This window comes from Oncorhynchus keta, unplaced genomic scaffold (genome assembly GCF_023373465.1).
Source record: "Oncorhynchus keta strain PuntledgeMale-10-30-2019 unplaced genomic scaffold, Oket_V2 Un_contig_27785_pilon_pilon, whole genome shotgun sequence".
Lineage (NCBI taxonomy): Eukaryota > Metazoa > Chordata > Actinopteri > Salmoniformes > Salmonidae > Oncorhynchus > Oncorhynchus keta.
The window spans coordinates 19,736-32,371 of record NW_026285699.1 but is presented as its reverse complement, the minus strand read 5'-3'; the positions used below and the strand labels follow the sequence as shown (position 1 = coordinate 32,371).

Sequence of the window (12,636 nt, the reverse complement as noted above, 5' to 3'; positions counted from 1 at the left end):
TTTCAACAATTGAGCAAAATAGTAAATCGCAGGTTAGCTCAGTTGGTTAGAGTGTGGTGCTAATAACGCCAAGGTCATGGGTTCGATCCCCATACTGGCTATTATGTACATTTTGAGTGTCAAAATTACGAGTCACATGCATGTGAATTGTCAAGGGTGCCACAGAATTATGTTGAGTGAATTGCCGGAATAGCTCAGTTGGGAGAGCGTTAGACTGAAGATCTAAAGGTCCCTGGTTCGATCCCGGTTTTCGGCATCTTTATTTGTTCTTTCTTTATGCTCTGGCTTCAAGGAACCTTTCCACAGCTTTGTTTGTGGGCCTCAATGGTGTGTGCTACGCTGCTCCTCTGAAAGTAAGTAATGTCTTGCTTTTTCATCTGACATTTTGACATCAGTGTTACATTAAAGTTGCTTGTCATTGCTACATGACAGTAGGTTGTCATAAGACAAGGCTGCATGAAGTGTGAACTGCAGCTTTCTTGGATCCACAAAAAATGTGTTTTTGGGGAATGCGGGCATCGATCCCACTACCTATAGCATGCTATGCAAACACAATACCAATTGATCAAATTCCCCAGCTGTTTGGAATTGCCACAAGGAGCAACCAAGAGTGTCCAGTCTTGTCAGGCTATGCTGTTGGTGGACTTGTTAGTTTGCGCTCCAGCACTTGCAGAGGCTCGGTGCATCTCAACAATTGTGCTCTGTAGCCAGCGGCCGGTTAGCTCAGTTGGTTAGAGTGTGTGATACGCTGCTCTCTGAAAGTAAGTAATGTCTTTCTTTTTCATCTGACATTGTGACATCAGTGTTACATGAGAGTTTCTTGTCATTGTTACATGACAGTTTCTTGTCATTGTTTACATGACAGTAGGTTGTCGTAAGACAAGGCTGCATGAAGTGTGAACTGGAGTTTTCTTGGATCCATAAAACAATGTGCTTTTGGAGAATGTGGGCATCGATCCCACTACCTCACGCGTGCAAAGCATTTGAGCTAATTCCCCAGCCGTTTGGAATTTCCACAAGAAGCAACCAAGAGGGTCCAGTCTTGTCAGGCTATGCTGTTGGTGGACTTGTTTGTTGATGTGCCAGCACTTGCAGAGGCTCAGTGCATTTCAACAATTGAGCAAAATAGCAAATGGCCGGTTAGCTCAGTTGGTTAGAGTGTGGTGCTAATAAGGCCAAGGTCATGGGTTCGATCCCCATACTGGCTATTATGTACATTTTGAGTGTCAAAATTACGAGTCACATGCATGTGAATTGTCAAGGGTGCCACAGAATTATGTTGAGTGAATTGCCGGAATAGCTCAGTTGGGAGAGCGTTAGACTGAAGATCTAAAGGTCCCTGGTTCGATCCCGGTTTTCGGCATCTTTATTTGTTCTTTCTTTATGCTCTGGCTTCAAGGAACCTTTCCACAGCTTTGTTTGTGGGCCTCAATGGTGTGTGCTACGCTGCTCCTCTGAAAGTAAGTAATGTCTTGCTTTTTCATCTGACATTTTGACATCAGTGTTACATTAAAGTTGCTTGTCATTGCTACATGACAGTAGGTTGTCATAAGACAAGGCTGCATGAAGTGTGAACTGCAGCTTTCTTGGATCCACAAAAAATGTGTTTTTGGGGAATGCGGGCATCGATCCCACTACCTATAGCATGCTATGCAAACACAATACCAATTGATCAAATTCCCCAGCTGTTTGGAATTGCCACAAGGAGCAACCAAGAGTGTCCAGTCTTGTCAGGCTATGCTGTTGGTGGACTTGTTAGTTTGCGCTCCAGCACTTGCAGAGGCTCGGTGCATCTCAACAATTGTGCTCTGTAGCCAGCGGCCGGTTAGCTCAGTTGGTTAGAGTGTGTGATACGCTGCTCTCTGAAAGTAAGTAATGTCTTTCTTTTTCATCTGACATTGTGACATCAGTGTTACATGAGAGTTTCTTGTCATTGTTACATGACAGTTTCTTGTCATTGTTTACATGACAGTAGGTTGTCGTAAGACAAGGCTGCATGAAGTGTGAACTGGAGTTTTCTTGGATCCATAAAACAATGTGCTTTTGGAGAATGTGGGCATCGATCCCACTACCTCACGCGTGCAAAGCATTTGAGCTAATTCCCCAGCCATTTGGAATTTCTGCAAGAAGCAACCAAGAGGGTCCAGTCTTGTCAGGCTGTGCTGTTGGTGGACTTGTTTGTTGACGTGCCAGCACTTGCAGAGGCTCGGTGCATTTCAACAATTGAGCAGAATAGTAAATGGCAGGTTAGCTCAGTTGGTTAGAGTGTGGTGCTAATAACGCCAAGGTCATGGGTTCGATCCCCATACTGGCTATTATGTACATTTTGAGTGTCAAAATTACGAGTCACATGCATGTGAATTGTCAAGGGTGCCACAGAATTATGTTGAGTGAATTGCCGGAATAGCTCAGTTGGGAGAGCGTTAGACTGAAGATCTAAAGGTCCCTGGTTCGATCCCGGTTTTCGGCATCTTTATTTGTTCTTTCTTTATGCTCTGGCTTCAAGGAACCTTTCCACAGCTTTGTTTGTGGGCCTCAATGGTGTGTGCTACGCTGCTCCTCTGAAAGTAAGTAATGTCTTGCTTTTTCATCTGACATTTTGACATCAGTGTTACATTAAAGTTGCTTGTCATTGCTACATGACAGTAGGTTGTCATAAGACAAGGCTGCATGAAGTGTGAACTGCAGCTTTCTTGGATCCACAAAAAAAATGTGTTTTTGGGGAATGCGGGCATCGATCCCACTACCTATAGCATGCTATGCAAACACAATACCAATTGATCAAATTCCCCAGCTGTTTGGAAATGCCAGAAGGAGAAACCAAGAGTGTCCAGTCTTGTCAGGCTATGCTGTTGGTGGACTTGTTAGTTTGCGCTCCAGCACTTGCAGAGGCTCGGTGCATCTCAACAATTGTGCTCTGTAGCCAGCGGCCGGTCAGCTCAGTTGGTTAGAGTGTGTGATACGCTGCTCTCTGAAAGTAAGTAATGTCTTTCTTTTTCATCTGACATTGTGACATCAGTGTTACATGAGAGTTTCTTGTCATTGTTACATGACAGTTTCTTGTCATTGTTTACATGACAGTAGGTTGTCGTAAGACAAGGCTGCATGAAGTGTGAACTGGAGTTTTCTTGGATCCATAAAACAATGTGCTTTTGGAGAATGTGGGCATCGATCCCACTACCTCACGCGTGCAAAGCATTTGAGCTAATTCCCCAGCCATTTGGAATTTCTGCAAGAAGCAACCAAGAGGGTCCAGTCTTGTCAGGCTGTGCTGTTGGTGGACTTGTTTGTTGACGTGCCAGCACTTGCAGAGGCTCGGTGCATTTCAACAATTGAGCAGAATAGTAAATGGCAGGTTAGCTCAGTTGGTTAGAGTGTGGTGCTAATAACGCCAAGGTCATGGGTTCGATCCCCATACTGGCTATTATGTACATTTTGAGTGTCAAAATTACGAGTCACATGCATGTGAATTGTCAAGGGTGCCACAGAATTATGTTGAGTGAATTGCCGGAATAGCTCAGTTGGGAGAGCGTTAGACTGAAGATCTAAAGGTCCCTGGTTCGATCCCGGTTTTGGCATCTTTATTTGTTCTTTCTTTATGCTCTGGCTTCAAGGAACCTTTCCACAGCTTTGTTTGTGGGCCTCAATGGTGTGTGCTACGCTGCTCCTCTGAAAGTAAGTAATGTCTTGCTTTTTCATCTGACATTTTGACATCAGTGTTACATTAAAGTTGCTTGTCATTGCTACATGACAGTAGGTTGTCATAAGACAAGGCTGCATGAAGTGTGAACTGCAGCTTTCTTGGATCCACAAAAAAATGTGTTTTTGGGGAATGCGGGCATCGATCCCACTACCTATAGCATGCTATGCAAACACAATACCAATTGATCAAATTCCCCAGCTGTTTGGAATTGCCACAAGGAGCAACCAAGAGTGTCCAGTCTTGTCAGGCTATGCTGTTGGTGGACTTGTTAGTTTGCGCTCCAGCACTTGCAGAGGCTCGGTGCATCTCAACAATTGTGCTCTGTAGCCAGCGGCCGGTTAGCTCAGTTGGTTAGAGTGTGTGATACGCTGCTCTCTGAAAGTAAGTAATGTCTTTCTTTTTCATCTGACATTGTGACATCAGTGTTACATGAGAGTTTCTTGTCATTGTTACATGACAGTTTCTTGTCATTGTTTACATGACAGTAGGTTGTCGTAAGACAAGGCTGCATGAAGTGTGAACTGGAGTTTTCTTGGATCCATAAAACAATGTGCTTTTGGAGAATGTGGGCATCGATCCCACTACCTCACGCGTGCAAAGCATTTGAGCTAATTCCCCAGCCATTTGGAATTTCTGCAAGAAGCAACCAAGAGGGTCCAGTCTTGTCAGGCTGTGTTGTTGGTGGACTTGTTTGTTGACGTGCCAGCACTTGCAGAGGCTCAGTGCATTTCAACAATTGAGCAGAATAGTAAATGGCAGGTTAGCTCAGTTGGTTAGAGTGTGGTGCTAATAACGCCAAGGTCATAGGTTCGATCCCCATACTGGCTATTATGTACATTTTGAGTGTCAAAATTACGAGTCACATGCATGTGAATTGTCAAGGGTGCCACAGAATTATGTTGAGTGAATTGCCGGAATAGCTCAGTTGGGAGAGCGTTAGACTGAAGATCTAAAGGTCCCTGGTTCGATCCCGGTTTCGGCATCTTTATTTGTTCTTTCTTTATGCTCTGGCTTCAAGGAACCTTTCCACAGCTTTGTTTGTGGGCCTCAATGGTGTGTGCTACGCTGCTCCTCTGAAAGTAAGTAATGTCTTGCTTTTTCATCTGACATTTTGACATCAGTGTTACATTAAAGTTGCTTGTCATTGCTACATGACAGTAGGTTGTCATAAGACAAGGCTGCATGAAGTGTGAACTGCAGCTTTCTTGGATCCACAAAAAAATGTGTTTTTGGGGAATGCGGGCATCGATCCCACTACCTATAGCATGCTAAGCAAACACAATACCAATTGATCAAATTCCCCAGCTGTTTGGAATTGCCACAAGGAGCAACCAAGAGTGTCCAGTCTTGTCAGGCTATGCTGTTGGTGGACTTGTTAGTTTGCGCTCCAGCACTTGCAGAGGCTCGGTGCATCTCAACAATTGTGCTCTGTAGCCAGCGGCCGGTTAGCTCAGTTGGTTAGAGTGTGTGATACGCTGCTCTCTGAAAGTAAGTAATGTCTTTCTTTTTCATGTGACATCAGTGTTACATGAGAGTTTCTTGTCATTGTTACATGACAGTTTCTTGTCATTGTTTACATGACAGTAGGTTGTCGTAAGACAAGGCTGCATGAAGTGTGAACTGGAGTTTTCTTGGATCCATAAAACAATGTGCTTTTGGAGAATGTGGGCATCGATCCCACTACCTCACGCGTGCAAAGCATTTGAGCTAATTCCCCAGCCATTTGGAATTTCTGCAAGAAGCAACCAAGAGGGTCCAGTCTTGTCAGGCTGTGCTGTTGGTGGACTTGTTTGTTGACGTGCCAGCACTTGCAGAGGCTCGGTGCATTTCAACAATTGAGCAGAATAGTAAATGGCAGGTTAGCTCAGTTGGTTAGAGTGTGATGCTAATAACGCCAAGGTCATGGGTTCGATCCCCATACTGGCTATTATGTACATTTTGAGTGTCAAAATTACGAGTCACATGCATGTGAATTGTCAAGGGTGCCACAGAATTATGTTGAGTGAATTGCCGGAATAGCTCAGTTGGGAGAGCGTTAGACTGAAGATCTAAAGGTCCCTGGTTCGATCCCGGTTTCGGCATCTTTATTTGTTCTTTCTTTATGCTCTGGCTTCAAGGAACCTTTCCACAGCTTTGTTTGTGGGCCTCAATGGTGTGTGCTACGCTGCTCCTCTGAAAGTAAGTAATGTCTTGCTTTTTCATCTGACATTTTGACATCAGTGTTACATTAAAGTTGCTTGTCATTGCTACATGACAGTAGGTTGTCATAAGACAAGGCTGCATGAAGTGTGAACTGCAGCTTTCTTGGATCCACAAAAAATGTGTTTTTGGGGAATGCGGGCATCGATCCCACTACCTATAGCATGCTATGCAAACACAATACCAATTGATCAAATTCCCCAGCTGTTTGGAATTGCCACAAGGAGCAACCAAGAGTGTCCAGTCTTGTCAGGCTATGCTGTTGGTGGACTTGTTAGTTTGCGCTCCAGCACTTGCAGAGGCTCGGTGCATCTCAACAATTGTGCTCTGTAGCCAGCGGCCGGTCAGCTCAGTTGGTTAGAGTGTGTGATACGCTGCTCTCTGAAAGTAAGTAATGTCTTTCTTTTTCATCTGACATTGTGACATCAGTGTTACATGAGAGTTTCTTGTCATTGTTACATGACAGTTTCTTGTCATTGTTTACATGACAGTAGGTTGTCGTAAGACAAGGCTGCATGAAGTGTGAACTGGAGTTTTCTTGGATCCATAAAACAATGTGCTTTTGGAGAATGTGGGCATCCATCCCAATACCTCACGCGTGCAAAGCATTTGAGCTAATTCCCCAGCCGTTTGGAATTTCCGCAAGAAGCAACCAAGAGGATCCAGTCTTGTTAGGCTGTGCTGTTGGTGGACTTGTTTGTTGACGTGCCAGCACTTGCAGAGGCTCGGTGCATTTCAACAATTGAGCAGAATAGTAAATGGCAGGTTAGCTCAGTTAGTTAGAGTGTGGTGCTAATAACGCCAAGGTCATGGGTTCGATCCCCATACTGGCTATTATGTACATTTTGAGTGTCAAAATTACGAGTCACATGCATGTGAATTGTCAAGGGTGCCACAGAATTACGTTGAGTGAATTGCCGGAATAGCTCAGTTGGGAGAGCGTTAGACTGTATATCTAAAGGTCCCTGGTTCGATCCCGGTTTTCGGCATCTTTATTTGTTCTTTCTTTATGCTCTGGCTTCAAGGAACCTTTCCACAGCTTTGTTTGTGGGCCTCAATGGTGTGTGCTACGCTGCTCCTCTGAAAGTAAGTAATGTCTTGCTTTTTCATCTGACATTTTGACATCAGTGTTACATTAAAGTTGCTTGTCATTGCTACATGACAGTAGGTTGTCATAAGACAAGGCTGCATGAAGTGTGAACTGCAGCTTTCTTGGATCCACAAAAAATGTGTTTTTGGGGAATGCGGGCATCGATCCCACTACCTATAGCATGCTATGCAAACACAATACCAATTGATCAAATTCCCCAGCTGTTTGGAATTGCCACAAGGAGCAACCAAGAGTGTCCAGTCTTGTCAGGCTATGCTGTTGGTGGACTTGTTAGTTTGCGCTCCAGCACTTGCAGAGGCTCGGTGCATCTCAACAATTGTGCTCTGTAGCCAGCGGCCGGTTAGCTCAGTTGGTTAGAGTGTGTGTGTGTACGCTGCTCTCTGAAAGTAAGTAATGTCTTTCTTTTTCATCTGACATTGTGACATCAGTGTTACATGAGAGTTTCTTGTCATTGTTACATGACAGTTTCTTGTCATTGTTTACATGACAGTAGGTTGTCGTAAGACAAGGCTGCATGAAGTGTGAACTGGAGTTTTCTTGGATCCATAAAACAATGTGCTTTTGGAGAATGTGGGCATCGATCCCACTACCTCACGCGTGCAAAGCATTTGAGCTAATTCCCCAGCCATTTGGAATTTCCACAAGAAGCAACCAAGAGGGTCCAGTCTTGTCAGGCTATGCTGTTGGTGGACTTGTTTGTTGATGTGCCAGCACTTGCAGAGGCTCAGTGCATTTCAACAATTGAGCAAAATAGCAAATGGCCGGTTAGCTCAGTTGGTTAGAGTGTGGTGCTAATAACGCCAAGGTCATGGGTTCGATCCCCATACTGGCTATTATGTACATTTTGAGTGTCAAAATTACGAGTCACATGCATGTGAATTGTCAAGGGTGCCACAGAATTATGTTGAGTGAATTGCCGGAATAGCTCAGTTGGGAGAGCGTTAGACTGAAGATCTAAAGGTCCCTGGTTCGATCCCGGTTTTGGCATCTTTATTTGTTCTTTCTTTATGCTCTGGCTTCAAGGAACCTTTCCACAGCTTTGTTTGTGGGCCTCAATGGTGTGTGCTACGCTGCTCCTCTGAAAGTAAGTAATGTCTTGCTTTTTCATCTGACATTTTGACATCAGTGTTACATTAAAGTTGCTTGTCATTGCTACATGACAGTAGGTTGTCATAAGACAAGGCTGCATGAAGTGTGAACTGCAGCTTTCTTGGATCCACAAAAAATGTGTTTTTGGGGAATGCGGGCATCGATCCCACTACCTATAGCATGCTATGCAAACACAATACCAATTGATCAAATTCCCCAGCTGTTTGGAATTGCCACAAGGAGCAACCAAGAGTGTCCAGTCTTGTCAGGCTATGCTGTTGGTGGACTTGTTAGTTTGCGCTCCAGCACTTGCAGAGGCTCGGTGCATCTCAACAATTGTGCTCTGTAGCCAGCGGCCGGTTAGCTCAGTTGGTTAGAGTGTGTGATACGCTGCTCTCTGAAAGTAAGTAATGTCTTTCTTTTTCATCTGACATTGTGACATCAGTGTTACATGAGAGTTTCTTGTCATTGTTACATGACAGTTTCTTGTCATTGTTTACATGACAGTAGGTTGTCGTAAGACAAGGCTGCATGAAGTGTGAACTGGAGTTTTCTTGGATCCATAAAACAATGTGCTTTTGGAGAATGTGGGCATCGATCCCACTACCTCACGCGTGCAAAGCATTTGAGCTAATTCCCCAGCCATTTGGAATTTCTGCAAGAAGCAACCAAGAGGGTCCAGTCTTGTCAGGCTGTGCTGTTGGTGGACTTGTTTGTTGACGTGCCAGCACTTGCAGAGGCTCGGTGCATTTCAACAATTGAGCAAAATAGTAAATGGCAGGTTAGCTCAGTTGGTTAGAGTTTGGTGCTAATAACGCCAAGGTCATGGGTTCGATCCCCATACTGGCTATTATGTACATTTTGAGTGTCAAAATTACGAGTCACATGCATGTGAATTGTCAAGGGTGCCACAGAATTATGTTGAGTGAATTGCCGGAATAGCTCAGTTGGGAGAGCGTTAGACTGAAGATCTAAAGGTCCCTGGTTCGATCCCGGTTTTCGGCATCTTTATTTGTTCTTTCTTTATGCTCTGGCTTCAAGGAACCTTTCCACAGCTTTGTTTGTGGGCCTCAATGGTGTGTGCTACGCTGCTCCTCTGAAAGTAAGTAATGTCTTGCTTTTTCATCTGACATTTTGACATCAGTGTTACATTAAAGTTGCTTGTCATTGCTACATGACAGTAGGTTGTCATAAGACAAGGCTGCATGAAGTGTGAACTGCAGCTTTCTTGGATCCACAAAAAAAATGTGTTTTTGGGGAATGCGGGCATCGATCCCACTACCTATAGCATGCTATGCAAACACAATACCAATTGATCAAATTCCCCAGCTGTTTGGAAATGCCAGAAGGAGAAACCAAGAGTGTCCAGTCTTGTCAGGCTATGCTGTTGGTGGACTTGTTAGTTTGCGCTCCAGCACTTGCAGAGGCTCGGTGCATCTCAACAATTGTGCTCTGTAGCCAGCGGCCGGTCAGCTCAGTTGGTTAGAGTGTGTGATACGCTGCTCTCTGAAAGTAAGTAATGTCTTTCTTTTTCATCTGACATTGTGACATCAGTGTTACATGAGAGTTTCTTGTCATTGTTACATGACAGTTTCTTGTCATTGTTTACATGACAGTAGGTTGTCGTAAGACAAGGCTGCATGAAGTGTGAACTGGAGTTTTCTTGGATCCATAAAACAATGTGCTTTTGGAGAATGTGGGCATCGATCCCACTACCTCACGCGTGCAAAGCATTTGAGCTAATTCCCCAGCCATTTGGAATTTCTGCAAGAAGCAACCAAGAGGGTCCAGTCTTGTCAGGCTGTGCTGTTGGTGGACTTGTTTGTTGACGTGCCAGCACTTGCAGAGGCTCGGTGCATTTCAACAATTGAGCAGAATAGTAAATGGCAGGTTAGCTCAGTTGGTTAGAGTGTGGTGCTAATAACGCCAAGGTCATGGGTTCGATCCCCATACTGGCTATTATGTACATTTTGAGTGTCAAAATTACGAGTCACATGCATGTGAATTGTCAAGGGTGCCACAGAATTATGTTGAGTGTATTGCCGGAATAGCTCATTTGGGAGAGCGTTAGACTGAAGATCTAAAGGTCCCTGGTTCGATCCCGGTTTTCGGCATCTTTATTTGTTCTTTCTTTATGCTCTGGCTTCAAGGAACCTTTTCACAGCTTTGTTTGTGGGCCTCAATGGTGTGTGCTACGCTGCTCCTCTGAAAGTAAGTAATGTCTTGCTTTTTCATCTGACATTTTGACATCAGTGTTACATTAAAGTTGCTTGTCATTGCTACATGACAGTAGGTTGTCATAAGACAAGGCTGCATGAAGTGTGAACTGCAGCTTTCTTGGATCCACAAAAAAATGTGTTTTTGGGGAATGCGGGCATCGATCCCACTACCTATAGCATGCTATGCAAACACAATACCAATTGATCAAATTCCCCAGCTGTTTGGAATTGCCACAAGGAGCAACCAAGAGTGTCCAGTCTTGTCAGGCTATGCTGTTGGTGGACTTGTTAGTTTGCGCTCCAGCACTTGCAGAGGCTCGGTGCATCTCAACAATTGTGCTCTGTAGCCAGCGGCCGGTTAGCTCAGTTGGTTAGAGTGTGTGATACGCTGCTCTCTGAAAGTAAGTAATGTCTTTCTTTTTCATCTGACATTGTGACATCAGTGTTACATGAGAGTTTCTTGTCATTGTTACATGACAGTTTCTTGTCATTGTTTACATGACAGTAGGTTGTCGTAAGACAAGGCTGCATGAAGTGTGAACTGGAGTTTTCTTGGATCCATAAAACAATGTGCTTTTGGAGAATGTGGGCATCGATCCCAGTACCTCACGCGTGCAAAGCATTTGAGCTAATTCCCCAGCCATTTGGAATTTCTGCAAGAAGAAACCAAGAGGGTCCAGTCTTGTCAGGCTGTGCTGTTGGTGGACTTGTTTGTTGACGTGCCAGCACTTGCAGAGGCTCGGTGCATTTCAACAATTGAGCAGAATAGTAAATGGCAGGTTATCTCAGTTGGTTAGAGTGTGATGCTAATAACGCCAAGGTCATGGGTTCGATCCCCATACTGGCTATTATGTACATTTTGAGTGTCAAAATTACGAGTCACATGCATGTGAATTGTCAAGGGTGCCACAGAATTATGTTGAGTGAATTGCCGGAATAGCTCAGTTGGGAGAGCGTTAGACTGAAGATCTAAAGGTCCCTGGTTCGATCCCGGTTTTCGGCATCTTTATTTGTTCTTTCTTTATGCTCTGGCTTCAAGGAAACTTTCCACAGCTTTGTTTGTGGGCCTCAATGGTGTGTGCTACGCTGCTCCTCTGAAAGTAAGTAATGTCTTGCTTTTTCATCTGACATTTTGACATCAGTGTTACATTAAAGTTGCTTGTCATTGCTACATGACAGTAGGTTGTCATAAGACAAGGCTGCATGAAGTGTGAACTGCAGCTTTCTTGGATCCACAAAAAAAATGTGTTTTTGGGGAATGCGGGCATCGATCCCACTACCTATAGCATGCTATGCAAACACAATACCAATTGATCAAATTCCCCAGCTGTTTGGAAATGCCAGAAGGAGAAACCAAGAGTGTCCAGTCTTGTCAGGCTATGCTGTTGGTGGACTTGTTAGTTTGCGCTCCAGCACTTGCAGAGGCTCGGTGCATCTCAACAATTGTGCTCTGTAGCCAGCGGCCGGTCAGCTCAGTTGGTTAGAGTGTGTGATACGCTGCTCTCTGAAAGTAAGTAATGTCTTTCTTTTTCATCTGACATTGTGACATCAGTGTTACATGAGAGTTTCTTGTCATTGTTACATGACAGTTTCTTGTCATTGTTTACATGACAGTAGGTTGTCGTAAGACAAGGCTGCATGAAGTGTGAACTGGAGTTTTCTTGGATCCATAAAACAATGTGCTTTTGGAGAATGTGGGCATCGATCCCACTACCTCACGCGTGCAAAGCATTTGAGCTAATTCCCCAGCCATTTGGAATTTCTGCAAGAAGCAACCAAGAGGGTCCAGTCTTGTCAGGCTGTGCTGTTGGTGGACTTGTTTGTTGACGTGCCAGCACTTGCAGAGGCTCGGTGCATTTCAACAATTGAGCAGAATAGTAAATGGCAGGTTAGCTCAGTTGGTTAGAGTGTGGTGCTAATAACGCCAAGGTCATGGGTTCGATCCCCATACTGGCTATTATGTACATTTTGAGTGTCAAAATTACGAGTCACATGCATGTGAATTGTCAAGGGTGCCACAGAATTATGTTGAGTGAATTGCCGGAATAGCTCAGTTGGGAGAGCGTTAGACTGAAGATCTAAAGGTCCCTGGTTCGATCCCGGTTTTCGGCATCTTTATTTGTTCTTTCTTTATGCTCTGGCTTCAAGGAACCTTTCCACAGCTTTGTTTGTGGGCCTCAATGGTGTGTGCTACGCTGCTCCTCTGAAAGTAAGTAATGTCTTGCTTTTTCATCTGACATTTTGACATCAGTGTTACATTAAAGTTGCTTGTCATTGCTACATGACAGTAGGTTGTCATAAGACAAGGCTGCATG

The 12,636-nt window shown here is 44.3% G+C and overlaps 11 non-coding genes across 11 annotated transcripts; all 11 read left to right on the top strand.

Annotated features, from left to right (window-relative positions):
* Positions 1-183: 183 nt before the first annotated feature.
* On the top strand, positions 184-256 carry trnaf-gaa (transfer RNA phenylalanine (anticodon GAA)). Its single transcript has one exon. It is a non-coding gene; the product is annotated as a tRNA-Phe (tRNA).
* Positions 257-1,290: 1,034 nt separating this feature from the next.
* trnaf-gaa (transfer RNA phenylalanine (anticodon GAA)) lies at positions 1,291-1,363 on the top strand. Its single transcript has one exon. It is a non-coding gene; the product is annotated as a tRNA-Phe (tRNA).
* A 1,034-nt stretch (positions 1,364-2,397) lies between these two features.
* trnaf-gaa (transfer RNA phenylalanine (anticodon GAA)) lies at positions 2,398-2,470 on the top strand. Its single transcript has one exon. It is a non-coding gene; the product is annotated as a tRNA-Phe (tRNA).
* A 3,242-nt stretch (positions 2,471-5,712) lies between these two features.
* Positions 5,713-5,784, top strand: trnaf-gaa (transfer RNA phenylalanine (anticodon GAA)). The gene has a single exon. It is a non-coding gene; the product is annotated as a tRNA-Phe (tRNA).
* A 1,034-nt stretch (positions 5,785-6,818) lies between these two features.
* trnay-gua (transfer RNA tyrosine (anticodon GUA)) lies at positions 6,819-6,891 on the top strand. The gene has a single exon. It is a non-coding gene; the product is annotated as a tRNA-Tyr (tRNA).
* Positions 6,892-7,772: 881 nt separating this feature from the next.
* Positions 7,773-7,846, top strand: trnai-aau (transfer RNA isoleucine (anticodon AAU)). The gene has a single exon. It is a non-coding gene; the product is annotated as a tRNA-Ile (tRNA).
* Positions 7,847-9,034: 1,188 nt separating this feature from the next.
* Positions 9,035-9,107, top strand: trnaf-gaa (transfer RNA phenylalanine (anticodon GAA)). Its single transcript has one exon. It is a non-coding gene; the product is annotated as a tRNA-Phe (tRNA).
* An 880-nt stretch (positions 9,108-9,987) lies between these two features.
* Positions 9,988-10,061, top strand: trnai-aau (transfer RNA isoleucine (anticodon AAU)). Its single transcript has one exon. It is a non-coding gene; the product is annotated as a tRNA-Ile (tRNA).
* A 1,190-nt stretch (positions 10,062-11,251) lies between these two features.
* Positions 11,252-11,324, top strand: trnaf-gaa (transfer RNA phenylalanine (anticodon GAA)). The gene has a single exon. It is a non-coding gene; the product is annotated as a tRNA-Phe (tRNA).
* Positions 11,325-12,204: 880 nt separating this feature from the next.
* Positions 12,205-12,278, top strand: trnai-aau (transfer RNA isoleucine (anticodon AAU)). Its single transcript has one exon. It is a non-coding gene; the product is annotated as a tRNA-Ile (tRNA).
* An 82-nt stretch (positions 12,279-12,360) lies between these two features.
* On the top strand, positions 12,361-12,433 carry trnaf-gaa (transfer RNA phenylalanine (anticodon GAA)). Its single transcript has one exon. It is a non-coding gene; the product is annotated as a tRNA-Phe (tRNA).
* Positions 12,434-12,636: the final 203 nt, after the last annotated feature.